The 8,035-nt window shown below is 45.4% G+C and overlaps 1 protein-coding gene across 1 annotated transcript in view; it reads right to left on the minus strand.

Moving 5' to 3' along the window:
• Positions 1 to 5,693, minus strand: part of WASF3 (WASP family member 3) — a 63,444-nt gene extending 57,751 nt beyond the window's left edge. Inside the window, exon 1 of the mRNA XM_041416059.1 lies at positions 5,624 to 5,693. The gene's annotated coding sequence lies outside the window, so the exon portion shown is untranslated. The remainder of the gene's footprint in view (positions 1 to 5,623) is intronic.
• Between the last annotated feature and the right edge of the window lie 2,342 nt (positions 5,694 to 8,035).

Raw genomic sequence — 8,035 nt, forward strand, 5'->3', positions numbered from 1 at the left:
AGATGCAAATGTTATAAATGCTACACTTCATGTGAGGGCTGAAAGATTATACCTCAGTGTGTTCTCAGGCATTCCTCTGGAAGGCACTTGCACCTCCTCCTTTCAACCTTCAGATATATCACACTTACCATGCCCAAGCTTCACAACTCTTTACTAGTTATAAACATAGTGACTGCTACAGTGAACATGCACAAGACCTGCAGGACTGGAAGGGAAAATTTCAAGAGAAGCAAGCTAGCTGAGCAGAAGGAGACAGGATCTCCTCCATCTAGGGACAAAAAAAAAAAAGAAAAGAAAAAAAGAAAGAAGCTGCTGAAATGCTAGTTCCTGGTTCCTTCTGCCAAAAGAAGAATGGATAGAAAGCACATGGCTTGCACATCTGCTTGTCTAGTAATGCAAATACCCTTCTCCTACTATTCAGTCAAATAACCTGACACTGTAACCAAACCACTTGTGTAACTGTACCAAGACGTCCTATTTAAATATGACCTAAGATTTAACTGCAGCTCCTCTCCAGCTCAAGCCGGCAGGCAGAGGTGAGAAGAAACTTCAATATTCCATGTGCAAAAAACATTGATACAAGAGTGTCTTCAAATTCAGCATGAAATCAAAGGCTTCATTTGAAGTGATGCATTCTTGTCCATGTTTGCAGCTGTTTAAGCATTCAAAGCAGCAGCCAAGCTTTATAAAGAAAAACACTACTTTCCCAGGAAATAACTCTGCAGTAAATCTGTGCTGATACAAGTTCCAGAGAATTTCAACATTCTATAGAAAACTCATCAGCAAGACCTAACTGCTGCAGAAAAACAAACTAAAAAGCCACATTGCCACTAATGCCCCCCTTCTAATTCACAAGTTCAAACTTCATTTATCCATTCACATGTAATGAGGCAGAAGAACTTCTTGAAGAAGTGTTTCCAAAGGCTGTTTGAAGTTTCAAAATAAAACAAGCTTTGCCGGCCTTGTCTTCTAGCACATTAGTCTCCACAGCTGCCTGTTGCTCTGTTACAACAACACCAAGTCCATAGTAAATGAATGGCTTTCCTCAGCATCACTCAATACCGACCTTTTCAACTATGGGATTTCAAAACCAACATCAAGAAATTAATTCCAACGTTCACTGGCTACTATTAGCATGTTTTGATGTATTACGCATCACTCATTACATACACAAGCTCTCCAACTATTACTTGTTACAAGCAAAGCAGCTTGCCACTGTGAATATGCCCAAGAAACCTGGGATCCATCAGCTGAAGTACTGAATAACACTCAATTTTTTCTGCTTCCAAAACATATACTTGAAAATGTAAATCAGTTCAAGGATGCAAGTGACATGAGTATAACGAATACTCAAAACCAATATATTTAATAAATGTGGCATGCTATGCTTTATACTCAGTAGAAACTCATGCTGTTCCCTATCACTGAATTTGGCTACCAAATCTCTGTTAGAATAAAGAGACGATATTTGTTAGATAGGAAGGGGCTCCATGAATCTTGAAGGAGTAACTAAAATTCTGCTGAACTGGGAGGTCCACAAAAAAAAAAAATCTTCATACATTCTGGGTCATTTCTTAATGCAGAAAACACCATCAGTTCAATAGCAGAATATTTCAGTATGTGAAAAGAAAAACTAATTCACAATATGTTGAAATTCCAGACACTTATAAATCCTTAACACAAATAAAAACCAGCAAATCCAACAAATATTTACCAGTGTACTTAGAAGTCTTCAAAATAATTCTCCAGCTACCTCACCTACCAGTAATGAAGAAATCAAAGATAAGCTCCAAGTTTGCAGCTTAAATCAGCACAAAAGCTGCCATTTTCATCTCCAGCTGTTTGTACAAATTTCTTAATTTCTTCCCAAGAAAGAAGAAATTGTGGCAGAAGAAATTACATCCATCAGTAGCTAAAAATATTTCAGTTATTTGAATTTTCAAAAGAGGGGTAAAAACCAACTGTGCTTTACAGTTAAGAAAAGAACCCAATGCAACATTTCAACAACTTTTATCAAAGGTTGGCTTAGATCTAAACAATACTTAAATGCGAAGGAAAACATTTGGTTAAAATATAACAAATAATTCTGGTGTAACTCGAGGTTACTGTCATTATTGCCTCTAAAGGCAGACTAAGCTCTCCGGAGAGAATGTAAGTGCTGTGGCAGCTCTGCTACAGAGCAAAGGCTTGAGATGCTTCAATTTAATTCTCAGTCGAGACACTAATTTTTCTTAGATTACAGGTATTCTGCATGTGAGCCTTCCATATGGAGAAGTTAATAGCCACCCTCCACCTCCACCTTTTCTTTTAAGAGAAGAAGCAGTGACAGCCTGCGACTCATCATGCTCCTTGTACAGGGAAGTGAAGTACAGTTACATCCTACACTGGAAGACATTCGTAATCTGATCTTATCAATGATCTCCACACACTGCATGCCATTAAGATTAGAGAACTAAGAAATTAGCCTGACAAAACCAATTGCTCCCCATCAGTACTGTATAATAATGTATTTCTGCTATTGAGATAATTAACAAAACTTAGTATCATAACCCACTGGGCACGCACAGCCTGGTCAGTATCTTACACCAGCAGTGCAATTCATGTGATACACTTCTTGTGGCTCAGGATCCTACGCAAGCAAAAATAAAACAAAAACAATTCAAAAGTAATGACCACAACTTGTCTAATAATTTTAACTGGAGCCACACATGAACCAGGAAGTAATAACACATTCCATTTGAATGGAAAAGTCCAAGCAGAGTTGTATTATACAAGATTGCAGTGCAGTTACAAGACAACATTAAGTACACATCAGCTAAAGACAGGCCTGCCTGCAAGAGCAGACTGAAATTACCTGCAGCAGTATTTTTTGCTTCTTCCTCACACAAAGCACTCAAGAGAACTCTGGAAGGCAGTGCTCTGAGACTGCTCAAAAGAACAAAGAGTACACTAATATGTGACTGCTCATGCAGGAAGTTTAATCAAAAAACAAAGACTTGCAAAGGCATGAAAGCTAATTCATGTCCAGGTCACAATGATACAGTGATGGAAACACTCAACTACCACCAGCTCTTCTGGAATTCTTCACCAAAGTATCTGCTCTGGTTTGGTTAGCTTTCCAGAAACCCTGTCCTTCTCATCACTTTATAAGACACTTCAAAACACTCTATCATCTGTCAAATGATGGCTTTTCTTTCTCCTTCCTCCATGCAGCAATATTGCCCACAGACAGTGTTATTCTTGTTTCAGAAAAATAAATGGCATGTACCTTCTCATTGAAGAATAAAGTAAATAAACCTGAGCTAAAGTAGGCACACTAAAGAGTAGCTGACATACTAGGAGTTTATATTGCTACTCCTAAAATCATGATCCCTTGAGGCATGTTTTACACATAAGGTATATACTGAAAGACAAAACAGGTTTATGCTGCTATTAACTACAAAATGTCACATGTTATACCATATAAATAAAACATGAAGCCACAGTAACTCATTCCTGTTATGAAAATACCTTTTTAAAGCACAAGCAATTCTATTTCTGGCATGTAAAGTAATTTTTAATACTTCCACGGACAAATAGGAAGATTAACAAAGACTATTCAATTTCTGTAACCATTGAGTATAATCAGGACTATTGTTTCAGTATCTGATAAAAAAAATGTTTTCTATTTTCTCTTTATTTGAGGAAAATAGCCATGGAAAACGAGAAGAGGACTGGCTCAATTATACATTATTTCATGTACAACAAAACCTCTGTGTTCACTGCCTAATAACTCCATTCATACTGCCGCTAGCTATATAAACACAAAACTAATCTTCCAGCAAGGGACAGAAAAAGTTTGCTTTGCACAACTCATCCCTAGAATTCAGCTGGAAACAAGTCAAGTTTCCACATCACTTAAGGGAAACATAGTATGGTCCTAGTCTCAAATGAATAGCTACAGATAAAACATCCTAATTCTTACTAAGAATGACTTGGGGCCCGTGGGCAGATAACTGTCTTTCCATCTTAGCATATTTTCTTCTGATGAGAACTTAAAAGGCAAAAAGCCGTAGCATAACAACTGACAAAGCTCAGTCCCACGGCTCAGACACAGAGTTTAATCTTCCATCACTGAAGTTTGCAAGCACTGTAACCAGTAACTTTCAAAGATTTCCAGCTTGAGCACTACTGCAGCGTAACTATTTTGTATCAAGTCAGCTTCCATGTATTAGAGGCCACATAACTTCGCATCTGAACTACAGAGCACTGTAGTGTGGGACAGCCTACTGGAGGATAAGAACTGCAGCCTTATTCCATTACTTCATTCCTCTCTTCAAGTACACTCGCTATTAGTTTATGGAAAATACTGTATCAGCCAAAGTCAAAACAACAGTCTGTCTCCTCTAAATGTAATATTTTTTGATTCCCTAAGTCAAGTTTTAAAAAGAAGGCCAGTCTTGCATGATAGGCAAGAAAAAAGAACCTCCTCATCCCCAGATTTAAAGTTTCATGAAGTTCCTGGCTGCTTTCATCATCTGCCCCATCTTTTTCTAATAGGAATACTGTCCCCTCATTCTCTGCAGTTTACAAAAGAGGCACAAAGAACTACAGCTTTTTCCTATTCCTGCACAAACAGCACACACACTACACCATTTGTGCTTTGAAGTGTTTTCTATCAAGGAATCTCACAACTGCATCCAATCACTCAAGCACTGGCCCCACTTCACAGATTGCTGCTCAGCCTAAAACTATGAGCCCTTCTCCTGTTATCTGCAGCGAATACTTAACTATATCAGAAAGAAAGAGAATAAACAAAGCATTTTTAACTGGTTTCAGGTCAGTGCTAGACATTGAGCAGTTGAGATAAATCCCTGTCTTCGCAAGCCTGCACTCACTCAGACTCCAGGCTTCTTCTCAGCGACACATTTACTTAAGAGCCAAGTAGAAAAAAAAAACAATTAAAAAAAAACCCCAAACGTGGTGGGGCGGGGAAGGGTTTAAAACTTCCCGAGCTGTCAAGGACTCCCAGCGCCCTTCAAAGCCAAAGACGATTATTTCTTAAACACTTGAGGAGCGCTGGACATCAGAAAGCGCCGGCGGTGCCGCGGGGCCGCTCTGGGGGCGAGCACGAGCGGGGAACGAGCCCCGCGGCGGGCGGCTGAGGCACAGGGCGCCGCGCTGCCGCTGCCCGAGCGGAGCGCTGCGGGGAACACGGGGAACACTTCGGGGGCCCGTCCCCGACCCCACGCACGGAGGGCTCCGCAGCCTCCCCCCGAGAGCGCGGGGGGAAGGGGAACGCGCCCGCGGCTCCGGGGACCGGCGAGGGGCCGAGGCCGGCGGAGGACTCGGAACAAAGCTGAGGCGAGAGGGCCCGAGGACGGGCAGCTCAGCCCTGGCCAGCGGAGCACAGCCAGCAGCTCCCGAGTGACCCACCGGCGCCCCCGCCGTGGCCGGGAGGAGAAAGGGGGCTTCCGCAGGGCAGCGCCGGGATTATCCCCGCGGGCTGGAGACCGCTAAAAAGCGGCTGCTCCCTCTCCGCGCTCCTCGCAGGCGGGGAAAGGACCCTGTGAGGGCCGCCGCCCGCCCTCCTGCCCTCCCTGCACAGTGGCTACGAGGGGCTGGAGCGGAGCCCCGCACCCACCTGGCGCCGCGTTCCGTCCCATCCCGCTCCAGCCGCCGCCGTTCCAGCGCTCCAGCCGCCGCTGCCTTCGCGGGCTAAGCCGCTGCCACCCCGCCCCTCAGCCGCGGGCCCCGCCCCCTCGCCGCCCTTATGACTCCTGCGCGGGGGGGGGCGGAGCCCGCCAATGGGAAGCAGGTCCCGGAGGCGCTGAGCGCTGATCGGCGTGGGGAGTGACCAATGAGAGTGCCGGGGGGGCGGTGTCAGCTGTCAATCAGCGACCCCACCTGGGTCTGGCGAGTGGCCGGGCGCGAGGGATGGTGATCCTGTCCCTCCTCCCTCCCTCATCCATCCCTCCTTCCCTGCATCCTTTCATCTCTCTCCCGGCCGGCGGGCCAATACCCGCCGCTTCGGCCCCTGCCCGGTCTGTGTCCCGCCTGGCCCCGTGAGGCCGCCCAAGCGCCCAGGGTGTGGCGGCTGCCCTGGGGCTCCCTGACAGCCCCCGAGACCCACGTGCCCCTCGGGAGCAGCCGCCTTTCCCCTCAGTGCTCGAGCCGCCCCTTCCCCGCCCGGCCCCGGCTGCGGGACAGCGGTACCCAGTCCCCCGCAGTCCCCGAGGCCATCTGGCGCCTCCCCCACGTCTCCCGCGGGGTCGGTGCTGTCATCCACGCACCGCCCCGGCCCATTTTCTGCCCGCAAGAGGCCTCTGCGGCGCTTCTGCCCTCGTTCCCGACTGCCACAAGCACGCCCACCCCCGCTGCCCTTTTCTTGCCCTTGCGACCCAATTCCGCTGAATCCAGCTCCTGGGCATCCGGGCCCCCACGGGATCCATGTTTACCCAGACGGGCTCTCGCCTCGCTGGGCAGGTGCACTGCGGCCGCTGCAGCTGCCGACCGGGCCCCAGCGATGTGCCCCTTCCAGCCGGGCCTGAGTTGCCGGCCTTTGTGGTTATCCCTGTCGCGAGGGCTTTTGTTAGGCGCCGCAAAGCCTTTATGAAAAAAGTAGTATCACGTGAATCAGATTTTGGAGGGGCAGGGTGGGTAGAACAACTGCTAAATGGTTTCTAATGGCCCGGGCGGCTTCAATAACTAATGAGAGCAAGCACAGGACACCCAAGACCGGCGAGCTCATGAAGGTAACGACCAGCTGCTCTGCCCCTTTCAGCAGGCTATCCAGATCGACAGAGTCTCTGCTTGGCCTTTATATGGAACGAAAAGGTCAGCAAGACCCCCGTGGTCATGGAATAATGCCCTGCAGAGGAGGAGCAGGCGATGATGGGTAGCAGTCGATGTAAGCAGCTCAGCAGCCTGCCCTCATCCATGGGGGCTCGGGCTGCAGGCACTTGGACCCCGAGGAGCGGCAAGGCAGTGGTGTCTCAGGCTGTGGAAAGCTGAAGGGGCAGCCACTCTCTCTGGAGTCATATTAAATAAATCCTTTTTAGTCAATAAAAATAATCACAGCTGAAAGTAGAATTTTTAAACACCATCTCCAGTCAATTAGCAACCAAAAGTTTACTGAACTCAACTCAGTTGAACCACTTCAGTTACCCACATCTTGCCTTACAGCAAAGTTGCACGTTCAGAAACACCTCCTTTTCAAAAAAAATAAAAAAATAAAAATCAACCAACCAAACAAACAAACACACAAAAAGAAAAAAAACCCACACACAAAACCTCAATATGTGGGATTCCTATAATTCTCAGAAAAAAATATTTGTATTTGAGGTATTTGTGTCGGTCGTGGTAAGAAGCAACAGCTGTGAACCACTGCTGTGCTGTAATCACTCCAGGTTGCACAGCAAAAAGCAGCAAGCCAGCTTTGAACTGCTGATGGTGACAGTTTTATGATCACTAGCAAAGTAAACAGAAAAGAAATCTTTAAGTAACATTACCCTAAAAGAAGGAAGCAGCAGGCTTTTTACTCATCATAATGGTTTTGTGGCACAAAAATCCTAAAAGCAAAATATTATCAAGGTTTTCAGAAAAATTCGTTCTCTATCCAAAAAAGAGTATTTTTCCTGAAACACATATGCAGCAAGTGGAAACTCTTCAAAGACTGTAAAACAAAACAGAAGGAAAATTACTTGCTATTGTTAAAATACAGCTGCACTCATGCTCATTCAGTGGTTCTTTTTTCATGCTGAAAATGGAATCTTGAGGTTTTAAAAATATTAATTTCAAACAGACCTATCTCTACCAGTACTTTTTTTCTGCTCCATCAATACAAGTAAGTAGCCTCTGAGATGCAAGGTATTAATTAACATTTATTTCTTTCTGGCTGCTTCCCAGTCTCCTGGATTACTTCTTAGCTTTCATTTTTCTCCTCTGTATTCATGACATTTTTAATGCCCTTTCTAATAACATCTAGATCTTGTAAGAAAGGAACTCAGGCACAGCTTTATTACTGCTGCTTTGACCTTGCTTTTGAATTTGCAAA

The sequence above is a fragment of the Onychostruthus taczanowskii genome, unplaced genomic scaffold (assembly GCF_017590055.1).
Source record: "Onychostruthus taczanowskii isolate IOZ18803 unplaced genomic scaffold, ASM1759005v1 scaffold50, whole genome shotgun sequence".
In the NCBI taxonomy this organism is placed as follows: Eukaryota; Metazoa; Chordata; class Aves; order Passeriformes; family Passeridae; genus Onychostruthus; species Onychostruthus taczanowskii.